This window comes from Ranitomeya variabilis, chromosome 5 (genome assembly GCF_051348905.1).
Source record: "Ranitomeya variabilis isolate aRanVar5 chromosome 5, aRanVar5.hap1, whole genome shotgun sequence".
Taxonomy (NCBI): Eukaryota; Metazoa; Chordata; class Amphibia; order Anura; family Dendrobatidae; genus Ranitomeya; species Ranitomeya variabilis.
Genome location: NC_135236.1, coordinates 442,255,016 through 442,276,838, shown reverse-complemented (window position 1 = coordinate 442,276,838; position 21,823 = coordinate 442,255,016).

Here is a 21,823-nt window from a genome sequence, read left to right as displayed (position 1 = left end):
GCGCCCCCGACGACCAATGTGCAAAAATTTTGCATGGGCCAACTAGTCCTGTTAAAAGAAAGTCTAAGAATATAAGATACAGCAGTGTGTCAATTACTGAGCTCAATTCCCTCAGTACATGTGGATGAAGGCCATCCGGACTGGGGATTTGTCAATGTTTAGTTTGCTCAGACACAGGTGAACTTTTTCTTATGTTAAACTAGTTATATCAGGTGTTGAACTTTTATTTTTGCATTGTTGAATGATTCCTGAAAGACTCATTGGTGAACATGGATGAAAGCTGCTTATTTAATTTCTCAGCCTTTTCTTTTTCCTCTATTATTATTTTGTTATCATATTTTAAGGGGCCAATACCATCTGTTTTTTGTTTTTGGCATTGGTGTATTTATAACAATTTTGGGGATTTATTTTAGTGTCGATGTCGATTTGTTTCTCTGCAGATAACCTTGCTAGCTTGATTTATTTTTTACATTTCTATTGAGATCTTAATACTCCTGAAATGCTGTTTCTGTATTCTCGGCTTTTGGGGCCACCAGTAACCTAAAAAAAAACTATATTTATGTCAACAGATGATGGACCCGAGTGGGGACTCATTTTTTTGTGTATTGATTTGAAGCTTTTGTTGTGAACATTTTACATAACATTTTGGATCACGTTTATCCTGTGCTGTACGCTGAACACTTACATTGGGGTTTCTATTTACAGTGGCTTGTGAAAGTATTCGGCCCCCTGGAACTTTTCAACCTTTTCCCACATATCATGCTTCAAGCATAAAGATACCAAATGTAAATTTTTGGTGAAGAATCAAGAACAAGTGGAACACAATTGTGAAGTTTAACAAAAATTAATGGTTATTTTAAATTTTGTGTAAATTCAAACACTGAAAAGTGGGCGTGCAATATTATTTGTCCCCTTTACTTTTAGTACAGCAAACTCACTCCAGAAGTTCATTGTAGATCTCTGAATAATCCAATGTTGTGCCTAATGCCTAATGATGATAAATATAATCCACCTGTGTGTAATCAAGTCTCCGTATAAATGCACCTGCTCTGTGATAGTCTCAGAGTTCTGTTTGAAGCACAGAGAGGATCATGAAGACCTAGGAACATAACAGGCAGATCCGTGATACTGTTGTGGAGAAGTTTAAAGCTGGATTTGGATACAAAATGATTTCCAAAACTTTAAACAACCCACGGAGCCCTGTGCAAGTGATCATATTGAAATGGAAGGAGTATCATGCCACTGTAAATCTACCAAGACGCGGCCGTCCCTCTAAACTTTCATCTCAAACAAAGAGAAGACTGATGAGAGATGCAGCCAAGAGGCCCATGGTCACTCTGGATGAACTGCAGAGATCTACAGCTGAGGTGGGACAGCCAGTCCGTAGGACAACAATCAGTCATACACTGCACAAATCTGGCCATTATGGAAGAGTGGCAAGAAGAAAGCCATTTCTCAAAGACAACCATAAAAGGTGTCATTTAAAGTTTGCAACAAGCCACCTGGGAGACACACCAAACATGTCGAAGAAGGTGCTCTGGTCAGATGAAACCAAAATTGGTGATCCATCTGAATCATATATTTTACAGATTTACACGGAAACCTCAGTGTAAGTGCTCAACATAGAGCGCATGATAAATGTGAGCAAAGCCTTAATGCAATCTATGCAAGGCAGAATGAACAAATAAACAGCAGGTCAAGAATTGATTCTATTTATTTTTTATGCTGTTCCTCATGCAGTATAAGAGATAAGTTTAAGAGATAAGACAACTTTATTCTTCAAATCTGTGCGATTACAGCGATACTAGATTTATATGGCTTTTCATATTTGGCTGCTATCACATGCTAAAAATTGTTTTTGTTGCAAAAACAGGTTTGAGAGCTATAATTTTCTAATATATTCTGATAGATTCATGTGAGGGCTTGTTTTTTGCATGACGAGTTAACATTTTTATTGGTACCAATTTTGGTCAGATAACATTTTTTGATTGCTTTCTATTCTGATTTTCTAATAGAATCCAACAATTTAGGAATTGTATTTTCTGGGTTTTTATGCTGTATTCCATGTGGTAAAACTTTTAAGGCAGCTTTATTCTTCAGGTCAACTGAATGAATTAGCTAGTCTTATGATTTTAAAGGTTGGGTCATAACAAAAATTAATGGTTATTTTAAATTTTGTGTAAATTCAAACACTGAAAAGTGGGCGTGCAATATTATTTGTCCCCTTTACTTTTAGTACAGCAAACTCACTCCAGAAGTTCATTGTAGATCTCTGAATAATCCAATGTTGTGCCTAATGCCTAATGATGATAAATATAATCCACCTGTGTGTAATCAAGTCTCCGTATAAATGCACCTGCTCTGTGATAGTCTCAGAGTTCTGTTTGAAGCACAGAGAGGATCATGAAGACCTAGGAACATAACAGGCAGATCCGTGATACTGTTGTGGAGAAGTTTAAAGCTGGATTTGGATACAAAATGATTTCCAAAACTTTAAACAACCCACGGAGCCCTGTGCAAGTGATCATATTGAAATGGAAGGAGTATCATGCCACTGTAAATCTACCAAGACGCGGCCGTCCCTCTAAACTTTCATCTCAAACAAAGAGAAGACTGATGAGAGATGCAGCCAAGAGGCCCATGGTCACTCTGGATGAACTGCAGAGATCTACAGCTGAGGTGGGACAGCCAGTCCGTAGGACAACAATCAGTCATACACTGCACAAATCTGGCCATTATGGAAGAGTGGCAAGAAGAAAGCCATTTCTCAAAGACAACCATAAAAGGTGTCATTTAAAGTTTGCAACAAGCCACCTGGGAGACACACCAAACATGTCGAAGAAGGTGCTCTGGTCAGATGAAACCAAAATTGGTGATCCATCTGAATCATATATTTTACAGATTTACACGGAAACCTCAGTGTAAGTGCTCAACATAGAGCGCATGATAAATGTGAGCAAAGCCTTAATGCAATCTATGCAAGGCAGAATGAACAAATAAACAGCAGGTCAAGAATTGATTCTATTTATTTTTTATGCTGTTCCTCATGCAGTATAAGAGATAAGTTTAAGAGATAAGACAACTTTATTCTTCAAATCTGTGCGATTACAGCGATACTAGATTTATATGGCTTTTCATATTTGGCTGCTATCACATGCTAAAAATGGTTTTTGTTGCAAAAACAGGTTTGAGAGCTATAATTTTCTAATATATTCTGATAGATTCATGTGAGGGCTTGTTTTTTGCATGACGAGTTAACATTTTTATTGGTACCAATTTTGGTCAGATAACATTTTTTGATTGCTTTCTATTCTGATTTTCTAATAGAATCCAACAATTTAGGAATTGTATTTTCTGGGTTTTTATGCTGTATTCCATGTGGTAAAACTTTTAAGGCAGCTTTATTCTTCAGGTCAACTGAATGAATTAGCTAGTCTTATGATTTTAAAGGTTGGGTCATTTCGGACTTGGCGATACCAAATATCTGTAATTTTTAGTTTTTTTTTACATTCATATATGCTTTTATTGGTATTTTTTTTCTTTTTTGCTATTAATTTAGTTATTTTTTCAATACAATTTTTGTTTACTTTTATGCTTAGCACCAATTGAACCCTTGTGATGACGTTGCAAGAACGCCAATCGGACAGGAGAGGAAGCTCCCTTGCTCTCTCAGTGCTTCCTGGGCAGTGCGAGCACCTCTCTTAGCAGAGACAGTTGGGTCTCGGCTTCAAGTTAAACAGAAATGACTGTGACAATCATGAGGGCACAGTTCCTGTGCCCACATGATTGCTTTGACATATACCATAACGGTTGGAAACCCATTCCCAACTATGACGTATGGGGACGCCAAAGTTTGTAAAGGGGTTGAAGAGAAACATTCACCTTGTTTTATGTTGAACTGAACAATATAATAGTGGATGCAGAGCAGAATTTTTAAAAAAGTTTGCCTCTCGATTGTGGAGATATTAGCAGTTTAAGAGATAAGTTAGTTTTCATCAGTCCAAGTGGGCATTATGAGAAAGTTTGAACTGGGGGTGAGTACTTCTTACCCATATATAAGGATGACCAATCATAACCAGACAGCAAAACTTAGGAGAAAGAAGAATGCACCATAACTATAGCTTAGGGCAGGTTTTTCACTGGGAGGCATATACTGACAGGGTTTCTAGTGTGACAAAGCTAAACGTGTAATGACACATCTGTCAGGTGAGCCCAGACCAGGTTCTCCTTCCCTGTCCCTAACACTTGTGGGCACTGCAGCTCTTTCTTCTCCCTGGGATACTTCTGAAGGTGAAGATGCCAGAGCTTCCACCCTTGCCTTATCTCCTGAGTTAACCCCCCATCTGTTCTCTTTCCCCACCCTGGGAAGAGGGGCGCCACTATGCACCATACTACGTCAACCCGACAAACAATGGTTTAACAGAAAACTCCAGGCATGCAAAATGTTCATAATTACCATAATCTATAATAGTGTGTTTCCATATAGATAACAAGTGAAGAGAGGCAAAAACTTGTAAATAAAAGAAATCTGTATTAAATAACAATATTTTTTAAAACACAATTAAAAAGACAGAGCAAGAAGGGGCATCCAAATAAGTGGGGAACACAAGCCAGTAGCAGCAAGTAATAAGTGCACAGTGGGATAAATACAAGCACCAGATGTGAACGGACCTTGGCTATGTAGGTACTCCTAATATCCTAAAGAAGTTTAACCATATAGGGACTCGGAAAACCTAAAGACATTGCTAGATCTTTCCAAGTTTTGCAAAGGCAATATTAAATGCAGCCTAAAAAGAGGAAAAGGAGAGACAAAGCCCGAAAGGATTGAGCTTGGAGACAAATCGGTACTTGTAAATTATATGTAGTTAACCAAAACATCAATTATAACAGTAACCTCAAATGAAAAGCCGGTATAGTAGGTGTCCATAAAGATTCAAAAGATATGGGTAATTAATTACCTGCTGTGGGGCTGATGCTTAGAGACAGGTGTTTTAAAGCCGTGCAATAGGGCAGCTGCTGCTGATGGTCCCCTTGCCCAACGAGCACTGTTTCGCAAGGTTGCTTCTTCCAGGGCCGTGACAGGTCTGTAGGTGTTGGTGGAGGTATGAAAAGGAGGTGCTGGGTGCTTAATGGATGTAATTTTATTAGGGGAATGTACATCGAGGACTAGTATGCATGCCGGGACCAACCCCCTGTAGCTAAGGGGACTTCTGGAGTTTCGCTCCATGACTTGAAGTGGAACGCACTGCAGTCACGTATGTTAGTACTTACGGAGGTCAAAGGGAGAGTTTGAGCCCTGCGCTTGTTCAATAGTCCTTTGGGGGAATGGAAGGAAAGCCGCAGGCTGGATGGGGTGTTACCAGAGGAGGGTGTTATGACCCCAATGGCAGAGGGTCTCAGGAATAAATACCAAGTCTGCAAACACAGAAAACCAGCTCATAGGGCAGTGGTAACTGGGCTGACCATATACCTAATCCTAGCACCACAAATAGAAGTAGCCGGGGAACGTGCCTACGTTGGTTCTAGACGTCTCGCGCCAGCCGGAGAACTAACTAACCCTAGAAGGGAAAAGATAGACCTTTCTTGCCTCCAGAGAAAAGACCCCAAAAGTTGGATACAAGCCCTCAACAAATAATAATGGTGAGGTAAGAGGAAAAGACAAACATAAGAATGAGCTTAGGTATTTAGCAAAGAGAGGCCCAGTAGCTAATAGCAGAATATAGTAAGATGACTTATATGGTCAGCAAAAACCCTATTAAAATATCCACGCTGGATATTCAAGAACCCCCGAACCGTCTAACGGCCGGGGGGAGAACACCAGCCCCCTAGAGCTTCCAGCAAGGTCAGAAATCACATTTAGTACAAGCTGGACAAAAATAGTAGCAAAGCAAGTAACTCAAAAAACAAAGAAGCAAGACTTAGCTTAATTTTGCAAGAGCCAGGACCAGCAGACAGGAGCAACAGAAGGATCTGATTACAACGATGCCAGGCACTGGACTAAGGATCCAGGAAGTTAATATAGCGACACCCCTGGACTAACGACCCAGGTGAGTGCCAAACAGAAAAAAGACAATCCCAGAGTCATACCACTAGTGACCACAAGAGGGAGCCAAAAAGTCTAATTCACAACAGGAGGGGTCATGAAGGAGAAGCGAAATGGAACAGAGAGGTATGGGACCAAAGTGGAAAAAAGGCAACGAGGGACAAGGGGAGTCAGGGGGGTTAAATTATACTAGTGTAAACAAGATGATCCATAGTAAACAAAGTATAATGCGATTGTGAATGCTGGGTGCTAGGATGTGAATGCCGAATTCCATGATGCATTAAAGGGGAGGGCTACATGCCAATATCATAATAAGATGCCCATTGCAATAATTGAAATAACATAAGCGTGATGGACACACAGGTTGTGTCCAGGGAATGAACGCTAGGGGGAGTGAATGGGGAAACAGCAGTACCTTGTACAAGTGTATGGCTGCTGCAGAGGGTGAGCTTCACTAACAGGACGTGAGACACGTGATCATCACAGGGGGAGTGGCTGGAGAAGGAACTAAGCTCCATGCAAGGGAGAGAGAGAGTGGTCAGACAAGCCGGGTACAATAGCCAGAGGGCAACGTAGTATCCAAGGGCAAAGAATAAAGAATGGTCAAATACAAGACGAAGTCAGAAAAGCCAGACAGGAACGCAGTAACCAAGGGCATAGACAAGGAGAGCAGTCAGAGAGCAAGCCTGAGATCAGACCCAGAGAAATAGCAGAGGTACAGAATCAGAGCACAGACACCAAATGAGGGACAATCCGGATCATACACTAGACAAGCACACAGCAACAAACGGCATACAAAAGAAGAAAATGTCCAGCTTCACCGAATCCGTGAAAAAATTTTCTTTATTCAAAAACTTAAACATTATTCACAAACTTAAACAAGGAGGATACAAACTTCAGCACAAACCATATGGGTAAGAATCTCAATGCGTTTCTGGAGACTAAGCTCCCTTAATCATGACATGATTGCCATGATTAAGGGAGCTTAGGCTACTTTCACACTAGCATTGTTCGATGCACGTCACAATGCGTCATTTTGGAGAAAAAACGCATCCTGCAAAGTTGCCCGCAGGATGCGTTTTTTCTCCATACACTTGCATTAGCGACGCATTGCAACGGATTGCCATACGTCGCATCTGTCGTGCGATGGATGCGTCGTGTTTTGGCGGACCGTCGGCACAAAAAAGTTCCATGTAGCTTTTTTGTGCTTCGTGTCCGCCATTTTCGACCGCGCATGAGCGTCCGAAACTCCGCCCCCTACACCCCGGAACTCACAATGGGCAGCGAATGCATTGTAAAACTGCATCCGCTGCCCACGTTGTGCTACATTAACACACTGTCCGTCGGTACGTCGGGCCGACGGTTTGCGACGGCCCATACCGAAGGATTAGTGTGAAAGTAGCCATAGTCTCCAGAAACGCATCGAGATTCTTACCCATATGGTTTGTGCTGAAGTTTGTATCCTCCATGTTTAAGTTTGTGAATAAAGAAAACTTTTTTTCACGGATTCGGTGAAGCTGGACATTTTCTTCTTTTGGATTCTACACACCTGGACACAGCGGGTCCGTGCTCCCAAAATTTGGCTTATGCATCACGGATGAACTGGTTTATATTCCTTCTACCAAATGGCATACACAGGTATAGCAATGTCAGCTGCAAAGCCGAGGACAGAACTATCACTGACAAACCCCCCACAGGAGAGTGGGTTAATATAGCACTCCCCAAACCAACAGGAGGCCAGCAAAGTTAACTCCATGTAGCCCAGGACAGGGAAAGGAATTCCCATCCAGAGGCATGACAATAAGGCATTAAAAAATGTGTTGAAGAAATTTGTGAAAGGCGTAAAATTGCTGGAAAGGTCAGGTAAAACCAATGACAAGGATAAAATAATGAAAGTGAATATGGACACTGATAAGTGACTGTGATGCTGATAGGGATGGTGAAATAAATGATCGGTTGGGGTCGAAGTAGTGATAAGGGGGATGGGGAAGGAAGGGAAGGAGAAGGAAAGAGGGGGAGGGGAAGAGAAAAGGATTTAAAGGGAACCAGTCACCCCCAAAATCAAAGGTGAGCTAAGCCCACCGGCATCAGGGGCTTATCTACAGCATTCTGGAATTCTGTAGATAAGCCCCAGATGTATCCTGAAAGATGAGAAAAAGAGGTTAGATTATACTAACCCAGGGGCGGTCCCGCTGCGGTCCAGGTCTGATGGGTGTCACGGTCCAGGGCCTCCCATCTTCTTACGATGATGTCTTCTTCTTCTACGCATTCACGCTGCGGCTCCGGTGCAGGCATACTTTGTCTGCCTTTTTGAGGGCAAAGGTCAGAGAGGCCAGGTTCCTGCGCACTGCAGTTCTTTGGTCTGCCCTCAACAGGGCACACAAAGTATGCCTGCGTAGGAGTCGCGGCGTGAATGCAAGAAGAGGACATCATCGTAAGAAGATGGGAGGCCCCAAACCGTGACAAACATCGGACCTGGACCACAGCGGGACCGCCCCTGGGTAAGTATAACCCAACCTCTTTTTCTCATCTTTCAGGATACATCGATGGCTTATCTACAGCATTCCAGAATGCTGTAGATAAGCCCCTGATGCTTGTGGGCTTAGCTCACCATCGATTTTGGGGGTGACAGGTTCCCTTTAAGTGGAATATGCAATAAAGATGTAGGAGTGCTATTCAGATAATGAGTGAAATTACTAATGCACTAAATGATCTGGTTCCATAAAAAAGAAAGAGGTGGGAAATAAACCCTACCAAATAATGATCCCAGGATCATCCACAATATTACCCACAATATTACTAGAAAAGGATAATTAAATTTGAAGAAAAAGTCATTGTAAATGATCAAGTCCATAAAGCTTATCCCTTAATTGAAATCCACTTTTTGTGTCCATACAGGTCGTGTTCAAGGTGGATCCTGGCTGGAGCCATGAAGCCCCCCAAAAATGTCATCAGGAAAATATCGTCCTGTGGAAACTGAAGGGTAGCACCATATTTGGGTATGCACCCTTGGGATAAATAAGGGTACATAAAATAAAATACAGTGCATGATAGAAAATGGAAAATTTATATACATTGTAAAAACACACAAATAAAACACCTTTTAAAACCTGGTCCAGAAGACACAGTTATAGAAAATAATTGAAACCGAAGCTTTTGTTAAGGCAATGTGGATTAATGGTGCCTAGACGGTATATCCACTTACTTTCGAGCTGTGCTAGGGATTTACCCAAATTCCCTCCTAAATACCCAAATCTATTTGGTCAATCCCTTTAAAGGTAAGACCATTGGGGTTGGAATTATGATGGGTTTTAAAATGGCGAGGCAGCGTTTATAAAACTGAGAGGTCATCAATAGTTTTGCTTTTTCGATATCATGGATGTGCTCTCACACCCTAATTTTGAGCTCCTGAGTTGTTAATCCAATGTAAATCAGGTTACAGGGACATGTGGCATGATATTTTACCCCCTGAGAGGAACAATTTAAATATTTTCTAATATCAAACTTCCTTGATCCGTCAGTGTTTGAGAAAAAGCAAGATTTCTTCATGTTAGCTTTGCAAAAGCCACATGGAAAAAGCCTTGTGGTAAAGATTTGTATGAAGGCTCAGGAGTAGGGTCATAGTGATTATGCACTAATAAGTCCCTTAAATTGCGACTTCTTCTCGCCACCAGGGAGGGAAAAGGAGGGAGAATTTTCTGTAGGGTGGAATCCATCATAAATACGTTCCAATGTTTTTTGAGCGGTATTTTAATATCATCCCACTGGTTGTTAAAAGTTGAGACAAATCTTAATTGGTCACCATTTTTATCACGGTTCTTTCGAGCTTGATAAAATAAAGTAAGTGTTCCCTGTCAGCTTTTTTTGCCTTCCTATACCTGTATTTAATGCTATGTTTGCTTTAGCCTCAATTTAAAAACCTTTTTATCAGGTCTACTGCCTGGCTTTCAAAGTCCAAATTTTCTGAACAAATTTGCTTAGCCCTCAGGAATTGGTTTGTGACTATATCTTTAATGGTTGCAGGCAGATGGGATGAAGTTGCATGTAATAATGAGTTATTGGCCATGGTTTTTCTGTACAGGTTGTTAATAACCATACCTTCCATTGACACACTTATCTTTAGATCAAGGAAATCAAGTTCTCTTTCAAATTTATATGCGAGGGTGATGTTAAGGCTGATGTTATTGAGTTTCGCCATCAAAGTATGGAGAGTATCTACCCTCCCTTCCCACACAAACCAAGCATTGTCGGTGTACCTCATCCATCCGTGCACCCATTGTACTTCAGTAATAGTGTCCCCTTGAAAGATTTCCCTCTTGCCAAACCCCCAGAAAAAGATTGGCATACGAAGGGGCACAAGAGTCTCCCATAGCCGTATCCTGAGTTTGAAGGTAAGTACAGTCATATGAAAAAGTTTGGGCACCCCTATTAATCTTAAGCTTAATGTTTTATAAAAATTGTTTTTTTTGCAACAGCTATTTCAGTTTCATATATTTAATAACTGTTGGACACAGTAATGTTTCTGCTTTGAAATGAGGTTTATTGTACTAACAGAAAATGTGCAATCTGCATTCAAACAAAATTTGACAGGTGCATAAGTATGGGCACCTTATCATTTTCTTGTTTTAAATACTCCTACCTACTTTTTACTGACTTACTAAAGCACTTTTTTTGGTTTTGTAACCTCATTGAGCTTTGAACTTCATAGCCAGGTGTATGCAATCATGAGAAAAGCTACTTAAAGTGGCCACTTGCAAGTTGTTCTCCTGTTTGAATCTCCTCTGAAGAGTGGCATCATGGGCTCCTCAAAACAACTGTCAAATGATCTGAAAACAAAGATTATTCAACATAGTTGTTCAGGGGAAGGATACAAAAAGCTGCCTCAGAGATTTAACCTGTCAATTTCCACTGTGAGGAACATAGTAAGGAAATGGAAGAACACAGGTACAGTTCTTGTTAAGGCCAGAAGTGGCAGGCCAAGAAAAACATCAGAAAGGCAGAGAAGAAAAATGGTGAGATCAGTCAAGGACAATCCTCAGGCCACCTCCAGAGATCTGCAGCATCAACTTGCTGCAGATGGTGTCACTGTGCATCGGTCAACTATACAACGCACTTTGCACAACGAGAAGCTGTATGGGAGAGTGATGCAAAATAAGACGTTTCTGCAAGCACGCCACAAACAGAGTCGGCTGAGGTATGCAAAAGCACATTTTGAGAAGCCAATTTCTTTTTGGAAGAAGGTCCTGTGGACTGATGAAACCAAGATTGAGTTGTTTGGTCATACAAAAAGGCGTTATGCATGGCGGCAAAAAAGCACAGTGCGTTGTATAGTTGACCGATGCACAGTGACACCATCTGCAGCAAGTTGATGCTGCAGCTCTCTGGAGGTGGTCTGAGGATTGTCCTTGACTGATCTCACCATTCTTCTTCTCTGCCTTTCTGATGTTTTTCTTGGCCTGCCACTTCTGGCCTTAACAAGAACTATACCTGTGTTCTTCCATTTCCTCACTATGTTCCTCACAGTGGAAATTGACAGGTTAAATCTCTGAGACAGCTTTTTGTATCCTTCCCCTGAACAACTTTGTTGAATAATCTTTGTTTTCAGATCATTTGACAGTTATTTTGAGGAGCCCATGATGCCACTCTTCAGAGGAGATTCAAACAGGAGAACAACTTGCAAGTGGCCACTTTAAGTAGCTTTTTTCATGATTGCATACACCTAGCTATGAAGTTCAAAGCTCAATGAGGTTACAAAACCAAAAAAAGTGCTTTAGTAAGTCTGTAAAAAGTAGGTAGGAGTATTTAAAACAAGAAAATGATAAGGGTGCCCATACTTATGCACCTGTCATATTTTGTTTGAATGCAGATTGCACATTTTCTGTTAGTACAATAAACCTCATTTCAAGGCAGAAACATTACTGTGTCCAACAGTTATTAGATATATGAAACTGAAATAGCTGTTGCAAAAAAAAACAATTTTTATGAAACATTAAGCTTAAGATTAATAAGGGTGCCCAAACTTTTTCATATGACTGTATGTCCTTTAAACATGAAGATGTTATGTTTTAAGATGAATTCCAGGAGGATCAAGATTAAATCAGTCATGGCGGGCTCCAAATTGCTGATCTATAAGTGCCATGCGGCGGCCTTAAGGCCATCCTCATGTCTGATGGAGGTGTATAATGCCTTTACATCAGCTATGAGCATTATCATATGCTTGTCTAGGCAGAGGTGGTTTAATTTTTGTAACACAGCAGTCGTATTCTGTATGTAGGACGGGAGTGTAAACACCAGCGGTTTTAAATAAAAATCGATAAAGTTTGAGATGATTTCACAGAGGCCCCCATTGCCCGATATAATTGGCCTACCCGGGGAGTCAAATGGATCCTTATGAAGTTTGGGGATCAAGTAGAATGTTGGTAGTTTAGGATGAAGACTACGAATGGTCTCAACCATATTTTTAGGAATAATGCCCTGTTGAAAACCTTTCTCAATAATTTGTAAAAGTTCAGTCTGGAATTAAGGGAGAGGGTTGTGTGGCAATTTGCAGTAACATTGAGGAGCATTGAGTAATTTATATGTTTGTTTACCGGCCAGACTACTAGGTTACCCCCTTTTACTTATCGCCACATAGCCCTACATTTGCCACAACATAATAATGTTGCTTAGTGCATCCCAGGCTATATAGATTGAAGAGAATACCAAATAATAGTCTGTACATATATAACAAAATATAGCAAATTTTATTATATATATCAAAATAATACGTAAAATCACATGGACAAGTCAAATACTGTGAGCAAGTACAAAGAAGGCAATCCAAGACAAAACAACATCCACCATAGTGGGACTAGCCGGGGGTGCCAATAAGCCAAAGGTACTAGAGATGGGACACATGAAAAACCTCAATGAGAGGAAACATAAATATACCTATGGTGAAGTATATAGATAGCTGAGACCAGGGATATCAAATTGTATCTACACAAGTGGAGAAACTATACCAACATATCATCATTAATATAGCATAAGTCCCTAACACAATACACAAATAGTGGAACTTGTATAAGCCTATACCTAAGTATAGTCACCAACTTGTGAAAGAGTCACAACTGGTCATAGCATGAACAAATATTCATATAGTACCTGTGGCCATAGCTAAAGCCGGTGTATCTCCCCTGCTGTCACGCTGGTGGGCACCTCAATGCGCGTTTCGCCACTAAGGCTTCGTCAGGTTACCCCCTTGTCAGCAGTTTTGAACACTATGTCATTGAGTGCCTGCAGGTTGACTAGGGCTTGTTTTTCTTCCCTGTTTAAATTGGATGTCCAGGATGGTTTTTGTGTCAGGGCTTCGATCTCTGAGGTAACGATTTTGGTAAAAACATCTATGGCTGGACACAAGCTTATTGAGGGAAATTTCTGACATTTGTTGAATAATTTATGTAAGAAATTACTTACCTGAGATGTGGAGTTTTCATGTGAAGGATAGGGAATTACCACACATACAAACCACACCACAGTCGCTATAACTCGTCCAACTCTACTTCTCATATGAACTTTTCTCCCCCCTTTAGCCATGCAGCAAATGCTAGCTCTGACAAGAATTTGTAACAGAGCCCAGATTATAAAGGAGAAAGGAGTGGCTAACTGAGCTCAGCTGTGAGCACAGGGAATTCTAACATGGCCGACAAACCCATGTTCTGCCAGTAGGAATAAGCACATTTAAAATGAAGAAGTGCTTCTTCTCAACACTGGAGTAGGAGCAATCAAATGTTGTAGTCTTCTGGCTCCACACTGTCGTGGTAACCCGTGACAGTACCCCCTCTTCTATGAGGGACCTCAGGACCAGGCCTATCAGAGTGTACCAACATCCTCTAGTCAGGACTGTACCCCCTCCAATGTACTAGATACTGAAGCAACCTACGAACAAGACAAGACTCCAAGATCTTCACTATCTGAAACTCCAAGTTTTCATCGACAGTGACATGAGATGGTGGTAGGGGTGATGGTACTGATGATACAATGTATTTTTTGAGGAGGGATCAATGGAATACATTATGGATCTTAAAGGTAGGTGGTAAAGCAAGGCAAAGTGCTGTGTGTTTGACGATGGCTATGATCTTATAAGGACCTTCAACTTAATGTTTTTAGAGGACAGCAACACCAAGTCAACAACACACAGGTCTGGACCCACCAAACATCTCCGATCAGCCACACTCTTATATTTGGATCTCATCTTCCTCAAATTATTCGTAACTCCTTTGCCATATGGCAGTAATAGAAGATGAAAACCATTCTTATTCCGGTAAGCCAGAAGGGTGATTACTATTAAATTAACTAAACTGAGGATGGAACCCATATACCCCGAAAAATGGGACCTTACCGGTCGTTTCCTGACAACGAATATTTACAGTGAATTCAACCAATGGTAAATAAGTAACCCTGTCCTCCTGATTTTTAAATACAAAACACTTGAGGTACGTCTCTAGATTCTGGTTAACCCGTTCAGTCTGCCCATTAAAAGCGGAAGAAAATGACTAGCGGATCCCAGATGGGTGCAAAATGCCCACCCAAACTTGGAGATAAACTGCACCCCTGATCAGAAATTATATTGGTCTAGATCCCATGCAATCTAATTATTTCCCTGACTAAAACTTGAGCCAAGGATTTGGCACTTGGTAAAGCTAGTAAAGCTATAAAATGAGACATTTTACTGACTATCTACCACCACCAGTATTACAGTATTCCCTTCGACCCGGGGAGATCCATGATAAAATCAACTGACAAGTAAGTTCAAGGTCTACTGGGAATCTCCAATGGTTGTAGATCCCCCGACGGGCGAGTATGAGAGGTCTTAGAATGTGCACAAACACTGCAGGCAGCTACATACTCCCGGACATCCTAATGAGCACCTGGCCACCAAAAACTCTAAGTAAGCAGATCAGCCATGGCTTTATTACCAGGGTGTCCAGCCAACACCTAATCTTAATGTTTGCTGATTACTCAAAGACGGAGATTAACAGGAACAAAAAGTTTACCAAGTGATAGTCCCCTGAGCTTTAACAACTTCTCTTTCCAAATCGGATCATATAGACACCATAACCACCCTTTTTTTGAAGAATAAGTACCAGTTCACACTTATCTCCTTCCCCGTGAAAGAAATGGGATAAGGCATCTGCCTTTATGTTTTTGTTCCCTGGCCTATATGTGACAAAAAAGTTAAACCTGGTAAAGAACAATGCCCATCTTGCCTGTTGAGGTGTTAGACATTTTGCTGTTTCCAAATATACCAGATTCTTTCATGATTACCATAACTGGGTGAACCGCTCCTTACAAAAATGACGCCACTCTTCAAAAGTCCATTTGATTGCTAAGAGTTTACTCTTACCAATGTCATAATTTTTCTCAGGAGGTGACAGTTTTTTTGAAAAATAAGCACATGATTGTCATTTACCATGAGACGCACCCTGCGACAATACAGCCCCCACTCCCACATCAGACGCATCGACCTCAACAAAAAAAAAAGGCTGAGAGACGTCAGGCTGTATATGAATCGGCACAGAAGAAAAGCACCTCTTCAACATATCAAATGCCTCCCTGGCAGGACTGGACCACTTAATAATAATAATAATAATTTTATTTCAGTAGCATCGACATATTCCGCAGCACTTTACATTTGGAGAAGTCCATCCCCTTCATGGTCATATCCGTAAGGCTGGGTTCACATTTCGTTTTGGCAGTCCTTTAGACGGACTGCATTACACCGCGGCATAACGCAGTGTAACGCAGTCCATTAAAGCCGCCATTAATCCCTATGTCAGACGCATCGCTAGCACACGCCCACAATGGGCGTGCGCTAGCGATGTGCCGTCATTGAGTGACGGACCCTGGGAAGCGGGCTGCAGCGTTTCCGGGTCCGTCACTGCTAGTGCAGATATAGCATATGCTAGCTCTATCTGCTAGCTCTATCTGCGCTAGTGCTAGCGAAATTCGGCACTTGCGTTAACAGCAGCCCATTAACGCATGTGTTGAAAGGGCTGCTGTTAACGCAATGTGAACCTAGCCTAAGAGGTTTGGTTGCTACTAAAAAGTTCTTTATGAATTTACACCAAATTTACATTTTGTAACACTCGCGCCGAGACTGGTTGGTGCGGGCGTCTGGGGGTGTGGCCCCACTGGACCACAGACCGAACTTCCCTGGAAGGGGCGTAACTAAGTAGCTTCCTAGGTGTTCACTTAAGCCTCTGATGGTGAAGTCAGACATGCACAATAGGAAGCTACCAGGTACCACTCCAGGGTGGAGTCGGACTGTGGATGCTGATCCCACCGGGGACAAGACACAGGCAGGCAGGCATGGCTGTGACACTGGCTGATGCCCTGACGGGCAGACTGGCTTGACAGGGATACAGGCAGGCAGACGGGCACGGCTGGCACTCTGGCAGACAGGTGGGCACGACTGGCACTCTGGCAGACAGGGCCGATACTCTGGTAGGAACTGGTATTCAGGCGGGTGTATGGAAACAGGTAAGAACCTGTTCAAACTGGAGAATATAAACAAACAGGTAGAGACCTGTACGGCAAGTTGCTGAACAGAGGTAGAGCAAGAGAATAGAAGGAGAAGGTGGAGCAGAGAAGGAGAAGGCGGAGCAGAGAAGGAGAAAGCGGAGCAGAGAGCGGAGACGCTGGAGGCGGAGCCAAGAACGGTGATGCTGGAGGCGGAGCCAAGAGCAGAGATGCTGGAGGCAGAGCCAAGAGCGGAGATGCTGGAGGCGGAGCCAAGAGCAGAGATGCTGGAGGTGGAGCCAAGAGCCAGAACCACAGGAGGTAACACCAAGAGCCAGAGAGTGCAGAACCACAGGTTGTGGCGAGGAAAGCTGAGAGGCACAGAGCCACAGGTTGTGGCAGAACTGAGCAGAGTAGCGCAGAACCACGGGTAGTGGCGAACAGAGCAGAGAGATGCAGAGCCACTGATAATGGCAAGCAGAGCAGAAAGATAAGGCGGAGGTACACACAGCAGAGTGGGAAATGACAAATGACAAAGAAGGAACAGGAACGGACATAGACAAGAGTACAGACAGGAACGGACACGGATACACAAACAGAACACAGATGAAGGCCTGCTAATTGCAGCCCTCTGAGACAGGAAACAGACATGACCAGGCAGCTCAGTAGCAAGTGCTAACTGAGGGAAATAGTTTGCTCAGGCATCCTCCAATGGGTGAGGATGCCTTAAGTATCAGAGGCCTCTAGGCCCATGGCCAGGGACACCTTAGGGAGGTGCACACAGTCTCAATAAGAATCTGGAGTGGCTAGCGCCGCCCCCCTATGCACACAGCCAGGAAGTGTACACAGAGCAAGCGGCCATGAAGCACATGTCATGGAGCCGGCAGCAGACAGATCTCACAGCATGGCACTGGGTGAGTGAGTTGATGTAACAGGCAGGTGGGGAATGGAACGCCATGCAGTGATGCCGGCAGGGTTGTTACACATTTGCAATGTAGTACACCAACCCGACAAACAAGACAACACAAACAAGGGTTTAACAGAAAACTCCAGGCATACAAAATATTAATTCACATAGAACAGAGGAATGCATTGGGGCATGGAGGTAGGGAAATAAACCAAAATAGAGAAGGATAGGGAATTACCACACATACAATCCAAGCATCAATCACTGATATCTCCTCCAACTCTCCTTCTCATATGAACTCCTCCCCCTCCATTAGCCAATGTAGCAAATGCTAGCTCTGACAAGGATTTGTAACAGAGCTCAGATTATGGCCGATTAACCCCTGTTCTGCCAGAAGGAATAAACACATTTAAAATGAAGGAGAAGTGCTTCTTCTCAGCACCGGAGTAGGATCAATGAGACCCTTTGGTCTTCTGGCTCCACACTGTCGCGGTAACCCCATGACAAAAAGCTGCTATACTGCCCTTTCCCTCTCACAGGCTATCAGGAGGGCTTCTTTGTTTTTGGACTTCTAAAAAATTATATTGATTTAAGAGACGTAGCATGCAAGTGATAGTGTTTGATGGAAATGCTATCAGTACAGCCTGTTAGATGCTTAGCCATGAGTGGAGATTAATCAAAGAAAATGTGCCCGAATTCTGGTGAAATGTAAATCTAAAAAGTGTATTGTAGATATGCACCATATTTATAATGTGTTATAGATACTTTACATGCCTTGTTTGACAAAAGGGTGTGGACTAGCTATAAAGAGGTGCTGTTTATAAAAAAAAGTTGCAAAATTGGGTGCAGAATTCTGGCAAAAAAAGCCAATTAATAAGTGGTGTCAATCAAATATAAATGGTCTTAAAATATGGCAGATTTTTAAGCAGCAACAACCACAATCATAAATCTTGTACATTTTAAGACTGATTTAATAGTACGCTGTCTATATATTAAACAGTATTGATAAATATGCCCTAAACTGTATTGCATGGATTGCTTATACGAAAAAAAGTATTTTTCTAGGCATAGCAACAAAAAGCTATAAAAATACTGATAATGCTCCCTATATAAATAAATAAGCAGGTGCCATGCAGTGCACAACATACAACTGTCTTGGAAGAAGTGGAAGAAGTCATAATCAAAGGTGCCATAATAGAAAGTTTAAATGTGTTATCCCCCTGTTATGTCTTCATGTTATTTATCAGTACTGCATAATACCAAGACCCCTATTGTGCTGTATAAGATAGTGACTTTTACTGTGAGATCACATAAATACCCTCCTGCTGCTGAGTTCTTTATTGAGGTTTTAAGGAATTGTGTGACGCTTAGAAACACATTAGCATGACCTGTAACTGAATAAGGTTCATACTGTAATGAACCTAAAAATACAGAGATTCTGAAATCCAGTAACATGTATAAATAAGTAACAGTGTGGAATTCTTATTTACAAGTTAGACCTTACTCTTGTACACCAAGGGGAGTCACTTTTGGCACAGTAATATTACAGGTGGGGTTGGAGAGTACACTCAGCGGCTTTTGACACAGTACTCACAGATATGGGAGTACACACAGTGTCTTAGAAGCATAGTACTCCTACAGGCGGCGATGCGGAGTACACGCAGCGGCTTTAGGCACAGTACTATCACAGGCGGGGTTGCAGAATACACAGTAGCTTTTTGGCACATTACTCCCACAGGCCGAGTTACAGAGTACACACAGCGGCTTTTGGCACTGTGCTCCCACACATACGTTTGCAAAGTGCATACAGCTCCTTAAAGGCATATTACTCCCACAGGCAGTGTTGCAGAGTACATACAGCGCCTTTTGTCACAGTTTTCCCAGAGGCAGGGTTGCAGAGCACTCACAGTGGCTTTTTGGCACAGTACTCCCACAGATATGGGTGCACAGTACACACAGTTTATTAAAGGCATTGTACTTCCACAGGCTGGGGTGCAGAGTACACAAAGCGGCTTATAGCACAGTACTCCCACAGGCTGGATTGTAGAGTAAACACAGTGGCATTTGACACAGTAATCCCACAGATATGGGTCCAAGAATACAGACAGCGCCTTTTGCTACAGTACTATGACAGACATGGTTGCCTAAGAGTAGAAAAAAAATTGACAAACACATCACTCCCAATGAGTTGCAGATTTTAAAAGGTTTTGGGTAGACATCGTACTATCAGAAAGAAGGGTGCAGAGTACGCATAGAGTGTGTTTTTTAAAACTGCGCACAAGCAAAACTAAATACTGTCCCTCACTTCAGCTGTGTCACGTCCCTACACTAAACAAAGTAGAGATAAAAAATAAGAAACTTAAACCAGGAGGAACAGGTCCAAGGACGAGAAGGCGGACGTGGCGATATAGGGGGAAGAGATGGAGAAGGTAGCGAACATAGTTTTTTGTGTTTTTTGGTTGTAGAAGAAGCCCCTAATGAAATGAATGACAAATAGAGTTGAAGTCTTGCTGAGTGCGGCTGTTATAGTTGTCTAGTCAACCAAAGGACAAGTCGTGTGGGATCCACGCCTGGTTCATTTTAATGAATGTTACGTTACCCATATTGGACGTGGACAGGCGGATGAGCATGTCTGTGATGACCCCCTCCTGCCATGCTAAACACATACAACCTAACAAGTGGACGGGCATCAGTGCACTCATTCTCTTCCACTTCTGGAGCAGGGGCAGGTGGATGTGCCATGGAATCACAGTCAACAGAATCATGACTTGGGGCTCATATTGCTTTTCTGATTTGCAAAGGGGTGAGGTGGAAGCCGGATAACCATCATCCTCAGGTGCTAACTATGCACTTTCTGCACTTGACCTAGTAGAAGATAATGTGAAGGAACTGGAGTCTCTCTCACCCAACCAATCTAACAGCTTTTCAACATCTTGTGGCTTCATCATTCATGCAGCGGTATTCGGGTCTATGAAAGAATGCATAATGTCCTGTCACCTGCATCTAGCGGAGGAAGATGTAATGGTGCACGTAGCAGGTACAGCATGACCACATCCACTCCTTGCATCAGATATTCCACCACCACCACCAGCAGCTACACCAGCACCACCACTGCTACGTCCACATCGTTTATTTGATGTTTTCCTTATTTTTGGAAGCTGATTTTGAAAACGCAGATGCCAATTATTTATTTCCCAGACTCTTAAAAACCACACACCAGCCATGAAAAATTAGTTTTGGGTGTAAAAAAACAAGTGTAAAAACAGAAATGTAACCATAAATGTTGTTGTGCAATTTCTCCTGAATACGCCGATACCCCATATGTGGGGGTAAACTACTGTTTGGGCGCACCGCAGAGCTTGGAAGAGATGGAGCGCCGTTTGACTTTTTCAATGCAGAATTGGCTGGAATTGAGATCGGATGCCATGTCACGTTTAGAGAGCCCCTGATGTGCCTAAACAGTGGAAACCCCCCACAATTGACACCATTTTGGAAACTAGACCCCTTAAGGAACTTATCTAGATGTGTGGTGAGAACTTTGAGCCCCCAAGTGCTTCACAGAAGTTTATAAAGTAGAGCCGTGAAAATAAAAAATCGCATTTGTTTACACAAAAATGATATTTTCGCCCACAAATTCTTATTTTCACAAGGGTAACAGGAGAAATTAGACCCCAAAAGTTGTTGTGCAATTTCTCCTGAGTAGATCGATACCCCATATGTTGGGGTAAACCACTGTTTGGACGCACTGCAGAGCTTGGAAGAGAAGGAGTGCCATTTTACTTTTTCGATGTAGAATTGGCTGGAATTGAGATCGGACGCCATGTCGCGTTTGGAGAGCCCCTGATGTGCCTAAACAGTGGAATCCCCCCACAAGTGACACCATTTTGGAAACTAGACCCCTTAAGGAACTTATCTAGATGTGTGGTGAGCATTTTAAACCCCAAGGTGCTTCACGGAAGTTTATAGCGTAGAGCCGTGAAAATAAAAAGTCGCATTTTTTCTACAAAAATGATCTTTTTGCCCCCAAATTTTTATTTTGACAAGGGTAACAGGAGAAATTCGACCACAAAAGTTATTGTGCAATTTCTCCTGAGTACATCGATACCCCATATGTTGGGGTTAAACCACTGTTTGGGCGCACCGCAGAGCTTGGAAGAGAAGGAGTGCCGTTTTACTTTTTCAATGTAGAATTGGCTGGAATTGAGATCGGACACCATGTCGCGTTTGGAGAGCCCCTGATGTGCCTAAACAGTAGAAACCCCCCACAAGTGACCCCATTTTGGAAACTAGACCACTTAAGGAACTTATCTAGATGTGTGGTGAGCACTTTAAACCTCCAAGTGCTTCCCCGTCAATTTCCATGACAGGAATAT